This window comes from Alligator sinensis, unplaced genomic scaffold (assembly GCF_000455745.1).
Source record: "Alligator sinensis unplaced genomic scaffold, ASM45574v1 scaffold66_1, whole genome shotgun sequence".
In the NCBI taxonomy this organism is placed as follows: Eukaryota; Metazoa; Chordata; order Crocodylia; family Alligatoridae; genus Alligator; species Alligator sinensis.
The window spans coordinates 808,013-834,597 of record NW_005842484.1 but is presented as its reverse complement, the minus strand read 5'-3'; the positions used below and the strand labels follow the sequence as shown (position 1 = coordinate 834,597).

Sequence of the window (26,585 nt, the reverse complement as noted above, 5' to 3'; positions counted from 1 at the left end):
ACTCTTCAAAGCAGAACCTTTTTGCTTTAAGACATGAATACAATATTGGGAGAGTTACTATAACATTAACACACATTTATGTACAGAACAGTTAATGAACACAGCAGCAATGCTATGTTCCCTCACTAACATACTTCTTTTATGTCTGGGATACAAACTGATTTAAACTATTTTATATGGCCCTCATTCAATGCATTTATCTTCACAACAGGTCCATGAGGTAGGAAAGTTCAACACTGTTAGTTCTGCAGCTAGGGAACTGAAGCACAGAACCGTATACAGAAAGAGGTCATTTGCTCAAAGTTACACAAAAGGTCTGCAATTTCCAGAAACCCAGACCAACATCCTAAACACTGGACAATTAGGCTCCTTAGAAACACCATACACCAGTTACCACAGTGATACAGACATCTATCCAAAGTCAACTGAACTGACAGACTCACTATATAGAGGCCAACTCCTCCTCATCTGGTGGCAATTAACTAATAAGTGACAACAGGCTAGGACTTTCCAGTTTAGAAGAGAGCTCCGTGAGAATGGACATAAGAGACTTACAAAATAGTAAATGATGCAGAGACAGTAAACAGTCTCAGAAGAGTATAACTAGGCCACACAACACAAAACTATTAGGTAGCAGGTTTAAAACTAATAAAAGGACGTTCTTTTTCACAAAGCTTGTAATTAACTTTTGCAACTCACTGCCATTAAGATGTGGAGGCTGGTAGATTAACCCAGTTCAAAAGAGACTGGACAAATTAATGGAAGGGAGTCTTTATCAGTAGGTTCTGAACATGGTAGACAGGGATGCAGCCTCTGAATCAGAATTTACTTAACCTTTGAATGCTGGAAGTTGTAGTTAGAGGGGAGCAAGGAGTGAAAGGATTTTGGACACGCCCTGTCCACCCTGTCCCTCAGCATCCACAGTCTGTTACTGCAAGACAAGATACTGGAAAAGACAAACTTATGATCTGACTAGGAAATGAAAGTTCTTGTGTTCTTGACAGACAGGGCCAGACACAGGCATGGGAGAACCAGGCGGCTGCCGGGGCCTAGACACAGAGAGAGGGCCCGAAACTTGTAAATATTTATCATCGTTATATCTGGCAAAGAGGGGCCCGATACTAAAAGTTCACCAGGAGTCTAGGTTAGGTGCTGTTAATAGGCATTCTAGCTCACTACCTCTTCCAAACCATCCGGTGCCTACTTTCAGATTATTTGTTTTAGATGTCTGGTTACAAAACAAGAATTTGAGAGACTTGGAAAAAAACCCTAATTATAGTTCAAAGAGGCCATGTTAGGATCAGTTGCTGGTTTTCCCCTTTGAATAATCTGTGAGAAAGTACTGTAGAGTCACATAATGCTCTAAATCACTGAAAACACTTCCTCTTCATTTCCTTTGTTTTCATATCTCCTAATAGAACTGCAAACATAGCAACAGAAATAGATACCACCCTTTCATCTTAAAACTGATGCAACTAAAATAACATTTTATTCCCTTTTCAAAACTAAAACAACTGTTGTCAAAATACAAAACGGAAGCCTAGCTAATACTGCACCTTAGGTTATAAATGCACTTGCCATAATTCTACATAAATAAATTCTAACGTCCACCTTCATTGTACTGAACAATTACTTTACAGAGACCTCTAACCTTACTGTGGTCAGTACATGGTCAATTGAAGGAAGATCCATTGCCCTTTTGAATGGTGGGGTATAGACTAGGATTCTGCATCTCTTGTATACTTAAATTTTACCCTAGAAATGACATTGGGTGTATCTAATTCAGAACATTAAATTCAGAATTCAGGGGCAGTTCACTTGTGAGTAAACTACTCGCGAGCAAATGCTCCCAGGCAGGTGTCTACACATGTAGGGAAGAGGGAAAAGATTTGCTGCTAATGGCAGCAAACTGCTCTCACTTCCTGGGGCCCTGCATTGGGCCCCTGCTGCCACCAGAGGGAGCTCTAGGCTCCCCGACTGTGGTTGGGACATTGTCCCTACTCTGGGAGCAGGCAGCCCCCAAGAGGCAGGGAGCAATGTCCCCCTGCCCCAGCAGCATGGAGCTCCCAGCCCCGGCTCACTGATTTGGGCAGGGGACTTGGAAAGGGCCCACTCCCTGCCCCAATCCACCTGGCTGGGTGGAGATTCCTCCCGGTCAGATGTCTACGTGAGCGCTACTGTGCAGTTAGTAATTGCAAGTAAAATTTGCTACTTGCATTGCAGGTAGCAAATTTACTCTCAGTTAGCAAGGTTTACTACATAGTCAGCACAAATTTGGATGTGGGGGTAAAAAGCTCACTGGCCAAGTTTGCACACGACACCAACTTACGGGGAAGCGTGGCCATGCAGAAGATAGGTTGCAGATACAGGTGGACCTGGACAGGCTGGAGAGCTGGGCGGACCGAAACCAGGTGAACTTCACTCAGAAGTGTAAGGTGCTCCATCTGGGGGCAAACAATCCCCAACATACCTACAGGCTTGGTGGCAACCATTTGACTTGCACCATGGCCAAAACAGACCTAGGGGTAGTGATTGACCATTGCATGAACATGAGCCGGCAGCGCGATGCTGTGGCCAGCAGGGCAAACAACACGCTGGCATGCATTAACTGTTGCTTCTCATGCAAAACTAAGGAAGTGATACTCCCACTGTACTCTGCACTGGTGAGACCACAGTTGGAGTACTGTGTCCAGTTCTGGGCACTGCACTTCATCAAGGATGTGGAAAAAACTTGAAAGGGTCCAGAGAAGAGCCACCCATATGATCAGGGACTTGCAAGATAAGCCATACGAGGAGAGGCTGAGGGACTTGGGCCTCTTCAACCTACAGAAGAGAAGAGAAGGCTGAGAGGGGACTTGGTAGTGGCTTACCACTACATCAGGGGAGTACATCAAGAACTCGGTGAACAGCTGTTCACCACAGCATCCTTGGGAAAGACGAGGAGCAATGGATACAAGCTCCTGGAAGGCCATTTCAGGCTCAATTCCAGGAAAAACTCCTTCTCAGTCAGGGTGTCCAGACTGTGGAATAAACTCCCCCCAGTGATGGTGCAGTCACCTACCCTGGAAATCTTCAAAAGGAGACTGGACAGTCACCTTGCTGGGGTCACTTGTCCCCAGTTATCTTTTCCTGCCTAGTGCAGAGGGATTGGACCCAGTGATCTACAAGGTCCCTTCCAGCCCCTAACAATCTCTGAATCTACATGCACGTGTAGATACACATGCTTACTGCCCAGTAAACTACACTACATCACAATAAAGTGTCTTGTGTAGAAACACCTATTATAAGCAAAATTTAAATTTTCTTTGTAATCAAATATGAGTTAATGGTACCATGCCATTTTATGTCAGCAACCGATTAAGCCCATTTCAAGCACAAAAATTTTAAGGACCCCTGCCCTTACCACCACCATTAACCTAAGTTTAAAAGTCCACAATTCATATCCAAACTTTTTTTTCCCCATTTCTTTTGGGGGGTATGTATGATATTGTTCACTGTGGGGGCAGGGAAGGAGGACCACCTATATAATACATCAAGAAAATAGCCTAGACTTATATTTGATATTTCTAACAATATATACAAAGCTATTTTAATCTCCCAAAATAAAATACCTTACATTAAACATAAAATACATAAACATTAAACATATCTTCTCCACAATTGTCTGGCTCCAGTTTCTCCCACTATAATTTAAAACGTAAAACCAGATTATGTTAATGGAACATTACACTAATGCAACATTCATAAATGGAACCGCTCATTTTCCTGTTTCCTAGTATTCAAGCCTTATGTTCTATACACATTTCAGAGATCACTTTCTTCAAGTAACCTATTTAGCAGAAGGATTCTCACACTCTCTGATCACTAGAGATAAAAGTATGTACCCCTTATGAACTCAAGAGATTTGGAAAAAACGTGACAGAATTTTCAAAAGGGCGACCCATCTCTACAGAAGGTTCAGTCTCATTTAAAAAATGCATTCCTACATGGTAATCTGATCTATGTAACAGTGCCTTCTTGCACCTGTACAAACTGAATGATTTGTGTAGTCGAATTTCTTAAAAAGGAAAAAAAACCTAACCCCCCCCACAACCTTATCTGTTATAAAATACCTTCGGTGGTCGAAACTACGAAAAATTGCACTGCGTTATAGCCAGATACTTTATGATGTTCTCTCTGTTTGTGTATGATACTTTACATAAATAGTGATAATGCACAGATAAGAAAACTTATCCCTCATAAGTGTTTCCTATGAAATTAGGAGTTCAACTATAACATGCCATGGCATTCCCTTTAAAATGAAAAATATTCTTTTCCACCACTTCATTTAAAAACTAGAAGTTTTAACTAAAAATATTTTATAAATGAACATTTTGCCATTTTTTTTCTCTATAAATTTATATTGGTAAATTGAATGAATACTGTTTAAGAGAAAATTTATTTCTCATAGACATTTAAACACCCTGTCCTTTAAGGATCTAGTCCTATAAACAACTACTACCAGCTCTTACTACTGCAAGTATTACATTTCAAATGAATGCAACTAATTGAACCCATAAGCAACAAGTCTGATCCAAAGCTTACTTACATCTATTCCAGGCCATTACAAGGACTTCCATTCACATTCACTTCTCAGCAGACTCTAGGCCTTGTACCGAGTGTCTGCAAGAGCAGCCCCCAATTTTACAAATTTGCATTTAAGCTACATTTTTCCAATAAGCATTTAAGTTTTGTTGTGTTTCATTTATGCGCCAGGTATATTTTTCATCTCTCAGTATGGAGAGATGCATCTTTGTCATACAATCAATGGGTCAACAGAAGTCTTACATGGAAGTGTTTCACCTCGTTTACTTTTTTTTTTTTTTTTTAGTAAAGATTAAAGGCATTTGAAACTAAGCTTTATAGTATATACTTTGAGGTATATAAATACTACATAGGAGACAGGGCAATGATGTAGAGAAAAGTTTTAGCAGACATGGAAGCAAAACCAAAAGAAGTCAGACTGTTTTCCTTCAGAAATGTATTGTCATCTTGTGAACTGGAACCTACTCTAAACTTCAGGAGTGCTAAAGCAGCCAATTCTGTTGGCCTGGGTTGAAAACCATCATTTGTTCTACCACTTATTTTGTGCCACTTTTCCTCAAGCTGCCTAGCATCCATGCATGGATTACGCCCAAATTTGGGAACATGGCAACCACAGACTTCTGAACAATTTGCTCCTGTCTCTTTTTTGTGCTCAGCATGGGTAATTTCTATTTTCTGTACTGTGTGAAACATTTAATACTACAATAAATACAAGGCAGGGAGCAACAGGTTCTAGGTCACATCAATTTGAAATTCAGGCCAAGCTTGCAAGATTTTGGCAAGCTGTACACACATACTGGGCTGCTCCGCAGGAGCATTTCCCTTTGCTACCTGAAAATGGGTGGTTTTGTTACAGTATTCTAGCTACCTTCTGGGTGTTAAATAGATTTAAAAAACAAACAAACAAACGCAGAAGTGAAAATCTAAGGCGGTATCTCCCCTTCACTGTACATCAACACATGCTAAACCTGGAAAGAAGGAAAGCATCCACAAATGTCAAGGCTGAATATGGCCCACAGATCAGATTTTTATAAACACTCCTGCTCTACAGTATCTGTGAGAACTGGTAATAACTTCAGTGTCATGCAATTCTTGTACATTCATAGATTCATAGACTATTAGGGGCTGGAAGGGAATTTGCAGATCATTGGGTCCAGCCCCCCTGCTCTAGGCAGGAAGACAACCGGGGTTAAGTGACCCCAGCAAGGTGACTGTCCAGTCTCCTCTTGAAAACCTCCAGGGTAGGTGACTGCACCACCTCTGGAGGGAGCTTATCCCACAGTCTGGACACCCTGACTGTGAAGGAGTTTTTCCTGGTATTAAGCCTGAAGCGGCCTTCCAGGAGTTTGTATCCATTGGTCATGGTCTTCCCTGGGGGTGCCCTAGCGAACAGTTGTTCACCAAGGTCCTGATGCATTCCTCTGATATAGCGGTAAGCTGCTATTCAGTCCCCTTTTCACCTTCTCTTCTTTAGGCTAAAGAGGCCCAAGTCCCTCAGCCTTTCCTCATATGGCTTGCCTTGCTAGTCCCTGATCATACAGGTGGCTCTTTTCTGGACCCTCTCAACTTTTCCCAGGTCCTTCTTAAAGTTCAGCGCCCAGAACTGGATGCAGAAAACTCCAACTGCGGTCTCACCAGTGCAGAGTACAGTGGGAGTATCACTTCCTCCTGTGCTAGACCTTTATTTCTATGTTTACTGATCATGTTTACAGAATATAAAAAAGTTACAAAATAAAAGAACTGGGTTTTAAACATGCTTTACAGCTTATTGCTTTTACAGCTTATATAGACACAGTGGGTGCATCTACACACGCAATTAATGTGACGTGATAAACCTCAGAGGAGTTTATGCTGGAGTATATTGCTCCCAGGCACAGTGTCTACACATGCACCTGGGTCAGCAGCACTTTGAGCCAGAGCAGAGCAGCCCAAGGCTGGAAGCAAGCTCAGGGGGGGTTCAGCCCAGGGCTCCAGGTGGCAGTGTCAGGCAGCAGAGGGACTGGCTGGGGCATGAGTGCTGAAACTGCAGAACTGCTGATCACCAAAACTTGCTGCCAGCCTGGGGTTGTTTTGCCTCAACTCAAAGTGCTTCTGTTCCAGTCCTATTTGCAGAACAATGACTCTACCGGAAGACAGTATGCTCCCGGCCTGTACTGCCTTATGGTGGAGTGAATTAAATTTACTGTGCCCCAATACCAGCGCGTAGGTAAATGGCGACGCTTTACTGTGGAGCAGGAAAGTGCACTTGTAGATGCCCCCAGCAAGGACTGCTTCATGAAGTTAGAATGAGTTGTAACTTTGAATAAAAAGAACACATTAGATCTAAGGAACTTTTGAGGAAAATGACAGTCTTTTTCTTCAAATAATACCCTAATTTATGTGTACTATCCTTTTTCATACTCTTCTTTTAATTTATGGATAACTATAAAACACACTGGTTAAAACAACCTACCCTGCTGGATTCCTAACTATATAAAAAGTCCCCTTCCCTTTAAAAAAAAGTCACAATGTTTCTTCTTTACTGTTGAAAGCAAATATTTTGAACAGAAATAAATGATTTCCACAGCAGAAACAGCAGCAGATGCAACAAAAGAACAGCACTGTTAAAATGTATTACAACTAGCCCATGAGGCCATTTAAAATATTTAACCCTACTTACAATTTCTTTCTTTCTTGGTAAACAGCTGTGAAAAATGCAGTGAAAACAAACCATCTTGGGTCAAATATTGTTACTGATTGAACCTAGACAGCCACATTTTTCTTGCTATGAACGCTGCATAATCTCAACAGTCACGGACCGTACATCAGCAAACTCCCATCTTACCTTATCCCACCATAGTTTATGTAGTTTGATGGACAAAAATCCCTTAACTTCCAACATTTCTCTATACATCATATGCACTAAACTATCAAAGAGTTCATTTTTATTTCTTAAAAGTGCTGTACAAAAGAAAGGAAAATGGAGGCAGATAGCTTTTGAAAGATTTATGTAGAACAGAGTTAGACCATCAGTCATATTTATACCAAGTGCTATATAAAAGGTGGGTAAAGTGCTTTTAGATCTCCTGACCAAGTAAGTAAATATCAATACACCCCCCCCCCATTTTACAGACAAGAAACTGGAACAGAAAGAAGCAGCAATTCACCCAAGATTTCCCAAGCAGATCAGCGGCAGGTAAAAGAACAGAATCAAAATCAACTGTGCTCAGGCCAGTGCACTTGCCACTAAGGCGAGGCACAGACATTACACTTTTACCAGTATAAGTGATCAGAAACCGGTCTATACCCGTAACAAAATAGAAGTTTGGCACACGAAACTGATCTATACCCTTAACAGTACAGAAGTTTGGCACACAGACTGGTTTAAATATGGTGGAACACAGTCTAACTTTTGTTCCCCTCACCAAAAAGTGAATGTGTGTTCTGTTCACTACTAACCTAAAACTACACCGCTTACTGAAAACTGTGCAACTTAAATCAATTCTGCCTCAGGCTTTTTGAACTTCTGTACCTAGCCTAAGTCACACTGACCAAAGCTGAGCACTTCTGACAATTCTACCCAGAAAAGTGAGTGCCTGGCTCAAGGAGACAGCAGGTGAAGGCAGAGACAGGTCACTAAAACTCATTTTCTGTCTCAACTACACCCTACTGCATACCAATTATCTCCCACTCTGTTACAGATAATGCAACCAAAAATAGAACTTATGGGACTTGCAGACAATCATCTCTTGTTCTCCTTGCTGGCTAGAAAACTAGTACAAGCACATTCCTTGCCTGTAGATGTTCATTCTGTCCTTGTTAATGATGACAGTGCACAAATTATGAGTTTTTCTAAAGCACCCTTCCCTTCCTAGTTATAGTGAGAGCATGAATGAGCCAGTATGTGTGAGCATAACACATGAAACATGCTTATGGAGATCCTGCTGTATTAGGAAAAAAAAGGAAAGACTTAAAAAGAAAAAGGATGCAATGGTAAATAAATGGAATCTGTTCTCTCAAACTTCTAGAAGCAGAAATTTAACCCCCCCCCCAAATATTTAAATAAAGCATTTGATAATTTAATTTCAAGTCAGTATGGTAAAGAAGAAAACCTTCATATTATTTATTAAACAAGTGTAATTCTAAAGGGCGGGGGGAGGGGGCTCTGATAGAAGTGATATTTGTCATGCAATCAATCCCCTGAAAGCACTCTATAGCCATGCCCTGATAGAAAGAAGTGCATGGCTGCAGAGCGCTTTAGAAGTGCCCAATCGTGCACTTAATTTAATTAGGGTTATGAAGACACTCCGAAGTGAAGCACCTTCATTATCTTCTGTTTGACCCTGCAGGTGAGCAGGGCTGGGCTGCATCAGCCCAGCACCCCCTCCCTTTCTACCCACCCCATGCTGTCTTCAGGGAAGGGAGCTCTGGTCTGGGGTCTGCCCAGCTTGCACTTGAGGGGAGGGTGGGGCAGGTGGAAGCACCTCAGGCATGATAACCTTGTAAAAATTTCACGCACACTCAGTATTTGCTTTCTTTAGGAGTATTCTCCTTCCAGTCCACTCAAATGACAGTTTGGAGGTTTACATTTCATATAGACATTTTTAACAAAGCTATAAACTCTATTATTACCTTATTTGCATACTTTTCACTTTTTCAGTCTTATTCTTTGGAATATTCCTAGTATCTATTTTTTGTAGGAGGTCTAGCATTATAGAAAAAAGCTTGTTTTGTTTGGGAATGGGCAAGACCTATTATAAAAGACTGTTTTATGTCAGTTTTGTTTATTTTAATAATCAAGCCAAAGAGGCAGCCAGCAATACATGCCATTCTCAAAATCTGCCAGATTGTGTTAAAATAAATTGCATGCATGTTTGTTTACAGATTGTTACATTCATTACAATGAAAATTATTTCAGAAATATTTATTTCAAAATCCTGTTTAAGTATATAGCGTAAAACTACCCATGATTTCACCATTTTTGATGGAATCTTGTTTTATTTTGACATCCTTAATCTGTAGGGCCCTGTTCTTATGAACATCTGAGCATAGGAACAATTCCATGCATATTAATAATTAGTTCTATTGACTTCATCAGTTGCATAAAGTTAAGCACTGGGCAAGTGTTTGCAAGACTGGGACCTGTGTATGTAGACTGAAAAAAATGCATGTTCATTTATATTAGCATCCTAGTTCTACTACCACTATATTAACACTACAAAAGGTTAATACTCTTCTTTTTATATGCCCTTCAGAGGTTGGCTCATGAGGCAGAGGTATAGAAAGATAGTTCTCTGAACACTGGGAAATAATATGCTCAGACAGATCATTTAGCAAGGTTGAAAACATGACTGCTTAAAAGGCTTAGTAACCCACTCTGTGAGAGCACCAGCTGAACAATCAATAAAAGTGATACAGTTATGGCATTTCAGCTATTTTTTCTGAGACTTGCTTGAAGCCACAATGCTTATTCTAGAATAAGCATGTTTTCCTTTACCTTAGTACCTGTCCCTTCAATCAAATAATAAAAGTCTACAAATTTATTCTGGGTTTTCCAGTCTACTTGCAAATCCGGAGGCATTCTTGGGATGCTCTATCATTAACACAGACCAAACCCCTGCCTGGACTAACCTTCCAAAGGAATGGCAGGATGGTTCAGTAGTTTGAGTACTAGCATTAATTTAGCAAGATTTTGGTTTAAACACCCCAGGGCAAAGTCTTCCTATATAACTTTACCTACTTGCCTAGTCTTTATGGGTCTTTATGCCTGATTCAATGCATTCCAATTAGAACACTTCAGCACTCCATGCCAAATTTTAACTAATTTTGGAATTATAAACTTCATTGCTAAACAACAAAGAAAGATTTCTATACCTTTCTGCCATCTAACACCAGCAGGAAATAAATTCTGCTTTATCTGCACATCAAAGAGCAACTCACACAAAGGAACTCTCATGGACCAAGAGGAACAGCCATCCACCTTCAGCTTCCTCTGTGCAAATGAAGTGTATTTTCTACCTATGGGGACTTTTACCATCTTTACTTTCCCCTCAGCCTGAAGAAGGGCACGTGTGCCTGACAGCTTGCAAAGAAAGGATTTTATTTTGCAATTTCTTCATTGGTCTAATAAAAGATATAATCTCCAAACCAAGAGTTTCAGAGTTTTGCATTTTTTTGTCTCAGACCAATACAGCTACCAAATACATCACTCATTCCAAGAAGGACTTCAATAGTGCTGTAATATAGGACCCAAAATTGGCTATTTCCCCCCTAGAATTTAACTGACTCAGTCCCATTTGGTGACATTAAGAACACAGTCCTGTCTTGCCAAAACACATTTTAGAACTACCTCTGGTTACCAGAATTCCAGAAACTCAAATTACCCATTAATGGAAATTATTTCATGTTTGCCCTGCACTTGATGACAACTATAAACTCCAATCTGTATTTTGTGTGTCCATTAGACTTGTTACATAATGCTATGTTCTTCAATTGATACTTCAGGGGAAAAAAAAAAAAAAAAAATCTAAAATACAGGCCATGTTTAGAGTCACAACAGATCAAACAAACAAAAGAGTCTCCTATATGCACCGTATAGGCTGCACCGTAACAGGCTACATCCTTATAAATGCATCTTTATTTGATTTTTTTAATTAAAAATTTCAGAAAAGTTGGGAGAGTCTTAAATTCAAGGACATCTTATATTTGAAGGACTTTGGTAAAATACCCTGGCTTAATAGCTTTGGGTATTATGCTTTAATATATAAAATCTGGGCAACCTCTAACCTGGTAGCATCCACACTGAAATTCTTCCAGATACAGCTGCCCTTTACAATACTGCATGCAAACAGCAAATATTTTTTTCAGATTTTTTTGGATGATATTTTACTGGAAGAATATGCCTGAGAGAGAACTATCTAACTATCACCTCTATTTCCTAGGTCTCCATACATGAAAGAAAATACAGGAAAGATTATAAGTCTCATATTGCTCCTGATCCCTGAAATCTTTTTACTACCTATGTCCACCACATCCAGAGCAACCATCCAAAAGAGATGAAGACCTAAACGCTTAGCACATACCAACCATTCCAGTAACTGCCCTCTGAAGCTCTTCTCTGAGATGATTCTGGGTACTAAAAATGGGTGAATGAATATCACATACTAAGAGGGCTATGTTTCCATTTCTTTCCTCACTTCTTTCTTTCCCCCCCACCTTTTTACAGATTCACTTCAGAAGAAAAAAAAAAATGTAGTGCTGTTGCTTCATCCTCATGTGTATTTAATTTTTAAGGACATTTAATGATTGTCTAGTGTGCAGTGCAAAACATATGATACTGGCAAACCTAATTCAAACCAAATGCAGGTGACAATCAGGTACATTTATAAACTGCTTATGCAAAATAGTTATTCATACAGCCTGAAGGAGAAGTGTTTGTTTCTTAATACTTTAAAGAGGAGGGTAGAGTATATTGATCTACCATTTATGACTCCAGTATAGCAAGATCATTCTAAGGAAGGTGCACTTCATGGTCAAAGCTGAAATTAAAGATACCAACATTTACGTCAACTTCAACTACAGTGGAGTTTTAGACTTCAGAGGACAATTTTGGGCTGTCAACTCCATTTCTCTCCAGTTCTAAGGACAAGCAACCTCATTTAAAGGTTAAGAAAGCCATAAACAGATACCACTAAGTCAGGGGCAGGCAATTATTTTGGGCAGAGGGCCGCTTAGTTTTGGCAAGCCATCAAGGGCCACATGACAGGCAGTCCAGGGCAGATTAATATTAATTTTCTAAATTTTTTAGGGGCCCCGTGGGCCAGATAGAATGGTCTGGTGAGCCGCATCTGGCTCCCCGGCCACGTTTTGCCCACCACTGCACTAAGTGGTTCACCATTGTCAGACAAGGGGCCCAAAAAGGTGGCACAGGGCAGGATGGGCCCACCTGTTTTACACACGGACAGAGAGAAGACTCAGATAGTTATTCCCTCTGGACCCTGGCACATGTTACATTTATTACAAGTTATATGGGAGTCGCATGCAAAACATTTTAACATGTCAGACACTTAAGAAATTTATCGTGTTGGTATAAGTGATTGGAAAACGGTTCAAATCTGTTACACAATAGAAGTTCAGTGTGCATAAACCACTTTCAAAATGGCCAAAACCAATTTAAGGTAAACCTGGATGGATATCGTTTATATATAGTATTATATAAACCTGGATGGATATAGTATTAGTAACTGACTTAGGTTAAAAATCGGTTTATCGAACTTGTCCCCGATCCCCTGCAGATTCAAGTTAACTCAGTCCCCCAGCATCCCAGGATGCTATGCACCTCCCCCGCAAACCCCCTTCTCACCTTCGCAGGGTGGGCAGGCTAGCCTTGGCCCAAGCCATTTGCTCCAGCTGAGCAGGAAGGCATGATTTAGCACTCCCCAGCTTCTGGCCTGGGCTACTGACAGCATGTGGCTGCATTTCTGGAATCAAAAATGAATGTCTCTTCACTTGCTTATTGGTTTAATCTACACCAGTGTTTTTTTTGTACCAGGACCCATTTGTAAACATCAGTGGCCAGTACTAACCCAGTGCCCCTCATTCCTGACCCGCTGCCCCCACCCCTAGGCCCCAGATCCCTCATGTGTGGGGCACTGGGTGGGGGGCGGTGTATGGGGAGGCTCCAAGCAGCCCCTCACAGGCTGGACTCTGCCAGCTTGCAAGGGAAAAGCCACTGTTTCCTGATTTTTTTCCCTTAAAGGAGAATCTATTTTTAAAGTCTGTTCATGACACTGGTATATTTTTGCAATCTGCTTTTGGGTCGTGACCCACGAGTTGAGAAACGCTGATCTAGGCAGCTTTGACTAACCTGCAAAGATTTAATTGATTCAGCTACAGGCTTTTTTGGCTACTGTACTTAGCCACAGATCTTAGATCTCCAGCTCCTTCAGCTGGTGAGCACCAGCTGTGCAAGCTTCTACACCACTTTTTCCATCAAGGGAAGCAGCTCCTACACATCTAGCATAGCACAGTATGCAAGGTTTCTGTTCCACAACAAAATTCCACAGTGAAAACATCTGCCAACGCCCTCTGTGACCTTTCAGGCTCTGCCTGCACTTATGTCTATAAAGTAGGGATTGGCATTCAGCTCTCCTTACCCTCTAAGGTTTTGTGAAGTTTAACTAACATTTTCTACAACACTGTAAAAAAGGAAAAGGGTTAATAACATTAAATACTTTCTCCCCTAGCAAAGGAAAGGTCAATTTCAGCCTTATTTGATATATCCTAGCATGTTCAGGGCTGTCTGACAGCTTGCAGCATCTTCTTAAATTTGTTCCAGGAATTTTAAGAGAACAAGCATGACTTGAAAAAACAGTGATTAACAAAAGGGCAAACATTTTCTTAGCTGGCTACATCCTCCATGCTACCCCTTCCCTGGATCATTAAAAATGCTTGCAAGAGCACTTATTACTCCCACTTCCTTAAGAATCTATCCTTTCCAGACTCAAATGAATTTCAATGTTAGATCCAACAGGAAAAAAAAAAAAATGTACTAAATTTAAATTTAAACCCTGCAAAGAGAACGTTGTGACTCATATACACTCAATTAACCTCTTAATCCAGCCAACTTTCGAAGGCAAAAGTAGGAAAAATACTCTACTGCTTATTTCAGTGTCTTTTTAACAATGTTATAGCCACATCTTTATCTTCTCATTCATTAAATGCACATCAGGTCTCATTCAGAACTAATATTCCCATGCCTCAAAATCTGGAGTGACAGTAATTTACTGTAGCTCAAAGTCAAACTGCACATTAAAAAAATGCTTCAAAAAGTTGAAAGCAATAGATTTTAAATGGCTCATGTTTCGAGTTCCTATAGAAAGTGTACATATTCAAACTTTCCTTTCCTTTTTTGTGTCTTTGTGGAAATGTATTTAGCAGAAATCACAGATTCATTGGAATCTGACATGTAGTTTTTCTTTAAATAGTAATTTTGCTTTTCTTATTCTAGCTGATATGAGCTCATCTCAGGCAGCCAGGTAGCTATCTAGATCCCCTGAAACTTTTGTCCATGTATAAGTTAGTGTCCACCCTTTCTCTGAAGTCTTGTCTCCTATACATAGAATACCAGATTGACTACGGGCTGGGGCAGTATGGGTGCTTAAGGTGCACGGTTGTCAGCCTAGAAATTACAAGTTTGAGACCATAACAGAAGTGCTCATGGTGTGGCCCCTCCAAAAGGAAAAGCCTCTCGCAATGACCAAACCCTTGAGCCCTACTTTACAGCCTCTTGCTTGATCAACGTACAAATCCTTTGCTGTGACATGGTCAGGATCAAGAGGTCTTCTTCTATCAGACAGTACTATGTTGAGTCATATAAACATTAACCTATATGCCAGTCCCAAGCACAGACACACTAACCCTTTTTCATAAAAATAACAAACACAAACACTTAGAACGGTAGTAATCAAGACAACAAGAAAAAATTAAGATGTTGAGAGGCTGAGCATAAAAAAGTGATATACAAAGTGTCGTAGCTCTTTCTTCCAGTCCAGAATCTTGCATCCAAATAAAATACAAAGGGTAAAGACACTAAACAGTCTCAAAACAAAGAAAGAGTAAGAACTTAGTCACCACTTTTAAAGGGGTGAGACAGCACTGAATAATCTGTGCTTCAAAGTGTCTCTGCTTAGGTTGTGTGTTGACGAGCAGTTAAAAAAAGGCAGTCATATGTTTCACATCACCCTGATACAGGTTTATGCAAATACTTTCAGGATGCGTCATAAAGTAACCTCTACTGCCATGGGACACAATGCCAAATGAGTTAGCAATTGGGAAGTTACTCTTTACGCTGTTCCGGAAAAAGGTATTATGCAGCCGTCACTGCATTTACAACAGGAATAAAAATATTCATGAAGCATTCAACAAGACACCAAGGTCACAGTAAAAGCAGTACAAGAAAGGCCCGCCTCAACTTAAAGAGAGTGAAGGTCAAAAGCAGGGGGGAGGAGAGGAGGAAGCAAACCCCTCCCCTCTCTGTTCTCAAAGAGTCCAAAGTGCTTTACAACTTTAACAGATATAGAAAGCAACTTCATGGATCACCTATGCCATTGATGCAATCATTCTGCCTACCACTTAAGAGCCCTGACCTCTGAGGCTGAACAGTGGATCTTTAAGTTCACCGCAGTTTTACATAAAGAGCCTAAGGTAGAACAAATGCAATCATACCCATAATGGTGTCCATCCTCAACAGGACTCATGCTCTCAATTTTGCAAGATATGCCACTGAATTAATCCAGACCTCTGACATCACTTCTCAGGACTTTTCCATCTGGGATATTCAGTTCTTGACTACATTACAATTCTGCCAGTAAAGTCAATAATCACACCCTATTCAATGATGTAGCCCAAGCGTAAAATCCCCAGCATGAACAAATTCTGCCAACAGAGGGTCAATTCTGTTAGCAGCACTTCTCTTGTCTGGGGCAGGTGATTTAATTCTGGCACTTGAAAAACTCTGCAGAGCTGTATCAAACACTAGAGAGCCTGAACATTTTATCACTTCAGACATCATTAAAGCATGTGAAACCTTGGTCTGGATGGTCTCTTTAAGCAGTATAGTGACATTTACTTATTAATTCACTGAATTAAGCTAAACCAATCTAAAGTTATTTTATTGCTGAATAAATGTCAGTTCCCAGGTTTTTCTGGGCTTTAACTAATGCTCTTTGAATTCTCATCTTTAGTTAATTCAGATTAACTGTCCTTAGTGTCCCACTTCCATTTGCTGAACCATTAACACCATTTCCAGCAGCACCAATAAAGAGGTGTCAAATTCAGAGAGGGCTGAATGTAATTTAGGCTACTTTACTATGGGAGCTGCTGTTGCCCCCAATAACAGAACTATGAAGGCAGCCAGGCCCCCAAATACCTACACAGCTCTGCCAGAGCTATACCAGCTCCTCTTAACATCCTCTCCCAGTACAGCTGCACCCAAATCAAAAAAATTTGCTGACAAAGCCATATCAGCTAGCAAGCCTGACCCTTCCACACCCATAGCCCAAACAGAAATTGTAATGAAGATCTAGGCTTTGGAGAATAACGACAAAACAATTTACCAAGGGTTACAAAGAAAGAGGTAGGGCTTACTACACATGAGCTGCTTTTAAATAACTGCCTGTGTACATGCTCTTCTACATCACAAGCAGAGGGGAGAGAGCAGAGCTTACAGCTCTGTTTCAGGCTGTTTGTTTGCAGACTTGGGCACAGTAAGTTACTTTGGTTACATTATGTTGATATGTGGAAGGTTTCCATAAAGTTTCTTTTGGTGCTTTGAGGACTGTAAATTTAATTCTTTCTAAATAAAAACTCTGAATCTGGTCAATCTGAATAAGTTCTGGGAGTCAAAGGAACATACCAATTGTGCCAGATCCAATCACTTGCAGATACATCAAACATGTAGCCCAAAGTGGTTCATTGGAGGTCATGCATCCTCACAATGATGCATCACCACTCTATGAGCTGAAGATGTTATGGCATTACAGCACAGCCTGGGGGGTCTTTGTGTTTCAGTCAAGGAAGAGGGGACTGTAAAACTCAGGAACTCCCTGCTAAAATGGTACTAAAAATCAAGAATTTTTATAAAAGGCAAAGTACAACTTAGTACCATTGCAGAAATTCCCTACTATATATTTATTTCCCCTAACACTTGCCCTCTCTGAAGTGTTACCAACACACGTCCACTCCACATAGTTTTCAAAACAATGCTTTAAAGCTTTTGAGTACAGAAGCTGCAGCTTTTTTAGCAGTTCAAGATAGCAGTGTAATCAAATCACTTCCTATATACCTCAATGAGGAGTAAAGACAGCACAGACTGTTTCAGAATCTTTTGATAAGAACCTAATAACCATGGAAGCAAAGCTGGAGTACTTGTGACACCACCAGAACTGTTACTGCAGCTGTCCATCATTTATTTGAAAACTGGGGAATATAATGGAGGCAAATATTTGCCATTTACGTATGCCTTTCTATTAAGAGCCAACCTATTTCTAAGTTTCCTTTATTCACAAAGTGCTTGCGAGAGTTACTGTTACAAATCCTTTGACGATTTTACATTAGGATTTTGTACTGACCATGGCATGCTCCATTCATGCTCCTGGCAGTCTCCTCCCAATTCATTCAGGGCCTCTTGTGTTCTTATTCTCCTTGGGGTTCTGTTTGTAGTGCTACAAATATTGGTCCATGACCTCTGGTATCAGGCCACCTCGAAGCTGATGTGGTTCAAGTCTTACTGTTCCTTTTCCATAGGAGAGTTTAGCTTAAAAATCTAACATTATGTACATAGTGAAGAAGTTTCAGTCATGCTTTGTGATTATGGATTCAATATAAAACACATGATGTCACAGTCATAACTTGTTCTACTCAAGAACATCATCAAATGAAAGAAAGAGTCAAGGTTTTTCACCTGCAATTGTTATAAGTAGTGAGTACGATTATTAAGCGAACATGTTTTCAAGCTATACCTGAAGGTGTTGAGAGGAAAAATACCCCCGGTTTTCAGTTGTTTTATGCATATGGCAGTACTTTGATTTTAAGTTAGCGGTCTTCTCATACTGCCTCAGTTTTAACACAATTGTTAACATCCGAAATGCGGGCATCACACTTTAAGAGGGATATAGAGAAATGGGAAAAGATCCTGAGGCCAGTAATAAATAATAAAAGGGCTGGAATGCAATCCACATGGCAAAAGGTTGAAGAAACAAGGTATACATGGTGCAGCAGAAAGCCTAACATTTGAAAGGCTACTATAAGATGGAGATTCCACTCCCCTCTCCAACCCTTAACACAGAGGAAAGGGCCCAAGGAAAAGTGGTTGATCTGCAGGTTTGGTACAGCCTTTGTAGACCTGGAAAAGGTACACAACTGTCTTAGAGGGCTAGTGCTAAAAGATGCATCAGAACGATGTGCAACAATGTGTGTTCCACAGGTAAAAAGTAAGCTGGACTAGAATACAGAATCTGCAATACGTGTTGGCCTACATTCCAATCTATTCCTATCTGGGGTTGCTGTGGATGTGGCAAATGAAAATATTCAAGGGAACAGCCTCAGAATATACAATTTACTGATGGTTCGGTGACATGTGCACAAGACTGTAATGTTCTTCATGTCAATTTTGAACACTGGTAATGCACTGTTGAGCAGCCTGGACCTAAAGTGAACATCAGGAGACCACAGCATAGCCACCAAGGGAAAAAGGGCTCACTATGAAGGAGGTCACAGAAAAAGAGGCTTAAAAAGAGCGAGGGAATCCAAAATACTTTCCGATTTGTGGTTGCTTATGATAGAGCTGCCTCTGTAATTTCTACTATCAAAGCTGCTCAAAGTAATAGAACCTGATTTTTAAAAGTTAAGATGTAGGAATTTATAATTCATCCCACCTTGACGGACAGAATGAAGACCTGGTCAGCCACAAGTCAACAAGATCTCCAGCATAGATATAAAGATGCTGAGGTAATCAAGGGTTCGAAGCTCTGTTACAGGAGCCAAAATTAAAGTGCGAGAAGCCTAGGAAGGGTTGTTTCAACTGAAGACAAGTTGACAAAAGTTAGGATACACCGCACAACGTGCCCACACTAAAGGACTGAGGACTAAGTGGACAGAAGGAATACCAGAAACAGGGTGGGTGGAGGAAAGAAGGGGACTAAGTACATGGAGGTCAAATCTGCTCACAGTGGTTAAGCACATAACCATAAGTTGTGGCAGGAGGCAAAAAGCTGATAATTCTAAATAGGAAGTGACAGTAAAGAAGATACAGATAAGCTGAGAAGCACAAATTCCATCAGTTGAATCAGCCCAGTTCATGGTGGTTACATCTGACACAGACTATAAAGCCTCCAAGAACAGAGAAGCTTAGAGTTACAGATTTCATTGTGCCAGAAGCCAACATTTTCTTCAGGTTCCAGCACTGTTGGCAGCATCTGATGTGCCTAACCACACCCTGCCTTTTTTAAGGGCTCCATCTCTACACCACATCTATGAACACTGTCACTTTGTTTTTGTAGTATTTCTTTAAAAAAAAAAGAAAAGACACTAAATTAATACAGAGACTATCAAAGAATTTTATTTATTAAAAATAAATAAATAAGAAATTTAAGAGAAGGTGCCCAAAATAAATATTTGCATAGTACAAAATCCCATCCACTTTTGACACTGAAAGTCCTTTCACACAGAGTCATTGTACGATTAATTATTCATCACCCACATTCTCAATATGGAACCCAAAAGTATTCTGCTGGAAACAACATTACAGTATGAATAATCAGAGCTATTAGCTTAACAGCATATTACTATACAAACTTTTGGCTTCATTTCTTGATATTAAAATGTCTTAAACTACCATCATACAGATTTAGACATACAACTCCCTCAGTCTGTGGACATTGCAATAGCTGTAGTAGGGTCTATTACGGCACAATATTAGCAAGAAAATGCTTTTAATAAAAACTGTTAAATAACAAATTAATTGATACAAATGAACCAGAGATGACAATTTTCAGCCACAATTAGAAGTGTTGAATGTCAGAAACCCTCAAAATAAGGAATTTCACAGATAGATCATCAACTAATCTGTTATAGCAGAATTACTATTTTTGTAGCTCAAAAGCACAAACGGGCAATTAAAAAAAAGCTACAATTTGAAACCAAATCCCTAATTTTGTGTGTTAAGAGACTTCCCACAGCTTAAATGGTAAACAAGAAAGACTGCTTTCATAAGGTCAGTTTGTGGGAGCTTCCCCATAATTTTTATATCAAACTTTAACTTTACCTGTACAGAAACGGACACGGAGAGAAGCAATTCAACATGGCTCTTTCTGAAATGATATACTGAAGTTTGGCAGCAGATTGTTTCCTGTAGAGCCTGTAAGAAAAGAAAATGAGACTAGTTAGGCACCTTAAAAATGCTCTATAGTTTTATAAGAGAAGCTATGGGGCAGGATACCAATATTAGTTGTCACTGGTGTGTACATTTTGAATAATTTTATTTAATAAAAGTTCTAATACTAAAGTCAATTGTTGATTTTTTTTTTTTAAATGTAATGTGATCCTGAACCGCAGCCTGCCACAGTTCATTTTTATTTTTCTGTACACTAGTTTGGTACTGACACAGAGGCATGCTACCATAACATTTTATGCATGTGTACAGAAAAGAAAAAGCCTTAATTCACCCTTCTTTCTGATAAGCAGAATAGCTGTAACCAAGAAGAGTATTACACAGTCTGGTTGGTGGTTAATGTAAACATTTTGAAAAACAAGGAGATCTGAACTTAGTAAAACTTCCACAGCAATATTCTCATATTAGTGAACATACATGACCCATAAAGTATCTTTAACACTTAGTGGGACTATTTATTATCCTTGTTTTTAGCACTACAGAATTAAAAACTTAATAGCAGCTATACAGCTTTTCCATGGTATCAAACTGTGATTAAATAGTATGTTAGCAATTTTCCCATCTCAAGCTCCACTCCAAGATGCCAAAAATTAAGCATGAATTTACAGTAACATTTTGCTTGGGGGCAGGATAGAGTAAAATTATTCTTTTAAGGAACCGGCTGTTAGAAACTAGGGCCAGGGTGTGTGCGCACGACACTTTAAAGTGGGCTAAACGCTTTTGCACCGCTTTAATAGTGTCGGTGTTTGTACACCTTGGCAACCTATTGTGCGTTAATTCCAGCCACTATACGAAATTTGGTGGCGTAATGCGCCTTAAATGACTTGGGCCACAGCAAACTAAAACCCCCTACAGCCGCAGAGCAAAGCACCAGGCTCCGTGAAGCTCCTCGGCTCTGCAGGCCGCCTGGCAGCAGTCTGGGAAAACAAGCACCGCCCAAGAAAAGCGGTGAGCCTGATCTTCCCTTCCCTCTCCAGGCCCCCCCGCACCAGGCCTGCCTGTCTGCCTGAGCTGCACAGGGGCCCAGGGGCTCCATGGTGGCAGTGCCCCCCAGGGCAGCTCAAGCTGTGTGCCTGCGGGCAGGCGCCATGGTGGGGGTGCCGCAGCTGCCGCAGAGGGAAGCACCAGTCCCCCCGCAGCCCAGGGACCACGCTGCCTGCCGGAAGCTCGCCCTCTCCTCCCTGCCACCAGAGAGGCAGGTAATTCAGTGGGGTGTGTGCACGACATGGGGGTTTAAAAATCAGTGTTTTTAAAAACCCTATCCTATTACTCAAAGGCAAATCAGATAGCTCTATATACTAGCGAACTGTCTTTTATTGCTCAGAGACAATATTACGGTAACTCAAAACACACTGCCTCCTAAAATTAACATATACATTTATAATATATTGACTGTGGCAGGCCTAGAAAGCAGTAATAGCAAGTTAGAACCTGCCTTATTGCTAGGGACACGCTGAATTCACAATTGTGCGATTTTCACGGAAAAAGGAAAAATCGGATGGGCTCTGAGAAATGGTGTGGGAGCTGCAAAAAAACCAAAACAAAACAAAAAACAAGCAAACAAACAATTTGAATTGATTGATTTTGAATTCCTCAAAATCAAGCTGTAAGCAGCAAAAAGGACAAGAAACCCTGCAGTCCTGAAACACGATAGGGAAGGAGATGGGGAGGGGGCAAATCAGAGGCTGAGCCTGTGACAGTCTCGGTTCAGGAACCAGCCTGGGACCAATCAGGAAGTGGGAAAGTTTTGGCACCAACTTAAAGCACCCACAGGCATGCTGGTACAGCATGCTGCAGCCTGCGGAGGATTCTTCAGCATGACCACCAAAAAGAAATCCTCTACAATGGCCAAATACGTTTCAGCGCTGGACTGTGTAAGACACTATCCTGCAGGGACCTTACATGCAGATAAAGGCAGACTGTTCTGTACCGCCTGCAGTACAATTCTGCATGTGTAGAAGAGAACCAGCATAGATCCACACTTAGAATCCAAGTCACACATGAAGCAAAAGGCTGTTGCAGAGGTTGAGAGTCAGAGCAAGAAACAAGCAACCATGTCCTCGCTCTTTAAAAGAACCACAGAAAGCAGCCTGGCAAGGTGAGAGGTGGCATTTTCCCTCAGAGGCTTTCACAGCAGCATCAAAAACACACTGGAGAAACACGATCACCCAAATTTAGAGGAACTTACCTGAACCAAAACATGCCAAATGATGGCCATTTTCTGAGTGCCAAGAAGCTTCAACAAGACTATCTTCCTGCAGTAATCGCTTCGCATGTACAGTCCACAAAGTCTGCATTGGCAAAGTGTGAATCTTTCTCCATTGTGGCTGATGAAGCCATTTGATCCTCAAAATAACTACATGCTGCACATTTGATTTGTACCAGGGATCTGGACAGATTGTGACCTGCCTGTATTCTTAACAGAGCCAGCCCACATCACATCTGTCAATTTTTCTACTGTCTCAAGCCATAGCGAAGGTAACTTGTCAGCTACAGCTTAAAATGTAACAAGATCTCCATATTCCTGTCCAACGATGTCATGTACACATGCAAGGCTTTCTCTGATATGCTGCAAGGAATACTGCCCAATGCAGTTCTTGTCACCTGCAATGCGCACCTTGGCTGCGTCCAGATGAGTGTGGCTGTGCGGTACGTGGCACCACAGACATTTCTGCACTGCAGCACCACATGTTCAGCTGTTCTCTGCACTGCAAGGAAGCAGCATTTGTGGGGGGGAAAACCCAGGTAAGGCTGCTGGAGGCAAGCCCAGTGCTGGCCCCGCCTCCTCTACCCCACCCAGGGTAACCTGCCACATGTCAGAGGGTGCATGGCACAGGTGTTCCCTGCTGACAAGTAGCAGTGGCACAAGGTGTGCTGTTAGTTGTCCTTGGGGAACCAAATGACTATGCTCATGCTGATGTGGTCATACTGTCTTTAGTGAGGTGACATCTGATGCACACAGTTCCCCAATGTAGACAGCTCAGTGTCCTCCTCCAAGAAAGCCTTCAAGCACTGTCCAGGTCATAAGGTCCAGTACAGGGAATCCATCGCCAGTCAAAGTGGGGGCTTGCATGCCACTGTGCCACTGCCACCAGAGTTTGTGCTCACAACGTGGAATTCATGGTTCAACGCAGTCTGTTACCACGCCTAGCATATACAATACTATCAGCAGTTTGTGAGCAAAGAGCTGGAAATCACACCTAGCATACCATGCATACTTAAACTTCGCATTCTCTTAAGCTGAGGCAACATTCCAGATCAAGTGACGTCTGTGGCTGAAAATGCCACCCAGTTCATAGAGTTTCTAACATGGTTTGAAGGCCAGCAGGCTGTGATCTACCACACAAACACACAAAGCTGATGGATTTGGTAAACTGGATCAAAAACAGGGCATCATAAAAACTGTGAAGCTGTCCTCATGAAAACTAGTGGAGACAGGAACTGGTCCAGGCAATACCTATGAAGCTGAACTAATACAGGTACAACCCATCACTGCCACAACAGTTAAGTCAATTGTCTGCCTCCTTCCTTAGTGCTGTTCACATTTTGGACTCCAACCAACTGCCTGTTCTGTGTTGTGACCCTCAGCTACTGAAATAAATCCCTGGAGGGCAGAACGAGCATGACAACAAACGTGCTGCTTACGTGAACTTTATCAAAGAGTGCCGGATGCTTGTACTTGTACTGTCACATGCACTTGTACTTCTGGTACTCTGTCCATCTGTGACCAGCTTCCATATCCCTAAGCCCCAATGAAACGCTGCCCCACTATACCAATAAACTCAGAGTACAGACAAGTGTTCACCCCATAGAGACAGAGAATGTCAGCAGCAACTGCCGCTGGATGCAGCATGCTAGCAGTTTACAGCTAGCATGAATTGCCCTTGTCTCAAGGTTAGCATTCAATTTCAGTAAACTCCTTTTTATAATGTCCTTTATAAATGTGCATATATAGTTGCTATTAGTTACAATTCATGTTGTATATAGCTTTATTTTAATAATTAAACTCTAAACTGAAATATCTTAAGTGCTTAGATTGCTTAATAACATGTCAATTAATGACTTCCGGGGGCACAGAGGATTAAGCCCATGGAAGCCATTAAGGGAAACACTGTTAAGCAATTAAGCTGTGGTTTAGGGCCATCTGGCAATCTGGGAAGGGCAGGACTTCCGGGGCCCCTTGGCTAGAGGTGTTGGGGGCCTGCCACACACAGCCTGTGAAAGTGGCAGCTGACCCTGGGATATGCTCACGAAAATCGGCCAGCTGCCTCCTCCAGTTCAGCAGACCCCTACTTATTGCCCCCACGTATTCTATAGCCAGGCTGATTTCCCTTTCATCTAATCACTCTCTGGCTGCTGGAGTGAAAAGGTACGAGTGGCTGCAGGATATGGTGACATTCAACAGTAGCTGGAGGCAATAAAAGTACTTCCCCAATCTTTGTAGGTGCGGCTGGAATTCCTCATTCCTTTCTTATTACTAATGAATTACCACTGTAAGTTTATCTAGGACAGCCACTGGCCTCCTGAGCACTGTTTCACTGCACTGTGACAGAATAGTCTATTTCTTCACTTGTTATTTTTATACTTATTTTGATTCTTTAACCCCAACTAACTGTTGGCCAGATGTCCATCCTGTCCCACAGTACACTTTTAATTCAGCTCCATCTCTTGACCCCTCCTTCCCCCAACACAAGCTTCTCAGGTTAAACTCTAGGCTGTATTCTTGGCGGGGGGAGAAAGAGGGGACAGTGAAGAAGGACAATCAGGTACCAGCTTTTTAGTTTATCCCCCTGCCCTGCACCTTTGAATACTTAGCCTTCTGATGCTGCTTCAGAATTAAATATAAATACTGGGCTTAGCAAGTACTACAGAAGTATTTCAGGCTATCAGGCCTCTTCTTGCCCTCAAATAGAGGTCCTTTCCACTCAAGGATCCATTCTGGTTTTCCTAAGAAGTGAGCTGTGGTTCAAAAATGGATTCTTTAGAAGAACAAGACCTGAACTTCCTCCGAGATTCTAGTCTGGGATGTCTGACCTGATATAATTTAGAAGTTACTCTTCAGGAAACCACTTATTTGTAGAGCCAGTTGTGTCATGATTATCTGAGTTCTGGTCCTCCACACGCATTAGGAGAGACTAGAGGATAATGCTAGGGGGACAATAATGAAGATCAGGCTGCCTCTGCAGGGGGAAGCAGATTATAACCCACACTATGGCTGTAGGTTGTGTGCATTCCCCCCTCCTTTATACTACACCGGGTTTTCCAAAATACCTTGATTTCTGCCCAGGATTGCGGGTGGCAGGAAGGTGCCCCTGCCTGGACTGCCAAGAGGGTACCCGAGTTTTCCACAGTATTGCTTGCTTCTCCAAATCCCGCACAGCCTCTTCTCCCTGGGTCTTGGCTGTGAGAAAGCTGAATTTCACCCAAGAACATTCTCAATAAGATACTTGAAAAGGACAGAGTAAAGTAGGAGGCACACATGCACTTCTTTCCTCTATATGTTGGCTTTATCAGAGGAGCCAACAGGAAAGGTTCCCTTAAAGGTAAATTGTCCTGGGCACAATGGAAAATTAGATGGATGAGCCTAATAGTAGAGTTTTTCCTCCAAAAAAAACCCAAAAAACAAAAAACAACAAAAAAAACCCAACAACTGTGCAATAGGAATGTCTCACTGAGCTTCTGTGGAGGCAGATAACTTCAGGGGGCAGAAGGGTTGAAGATGCATCCCTCTGCCACTAGGCAAGAGACCTGAAAATAATTTCAAGTACACAGTTAAACAGATCTGTGGATATTTACATGATGAAGAATATCAGATAGATACCTCAGAGCTAACTGGACTTTTACAGAACTATGAGCTCAGATCAAAAGTCATGAAGAAAAAGAGAAGAGAGATGGCCAGTTCTGACATCCAAAAGGGAAACCTGCACAATGTTCACTAAAAAGAGCAGAGATACTGATCTGAAAGGACCAAAAGGCAAAAGTAGAAATGAAATTGTTCTTCCCTTGTCCCCATTGATTTGACTAATGCTACCACAGAGAAAAAAGGGCTAAAAGGACAGAAGTAGCAGTGATC

General features: G+C 41.3%; 1 protein-coding gene across 3 annotated transcripts in view; it reads right to left on the bottom strand.

Moving 5' to 3' along the window:
• The window catches only part of SGMS2 (sphingomyelin synthase 2), a 69,027-nt gene that overhangs the window by 28,598 nt on the left and 13,844 nt on the right, over positions 1 to 26,585 (bottom strand). For all 3 annotated transcript variants that reach the window (XM_025212780.1, XM_006031135.3, XM_025212779.1), the window contains one exon: positions 20,387 to 20,479. The gene's annotated coding sequence lies outside the window, so the exon portion shown is untranslated. The remainder of the gene's footprint in view (positions 1 to 20,386; positions 20,480 to 26,585) is intronic.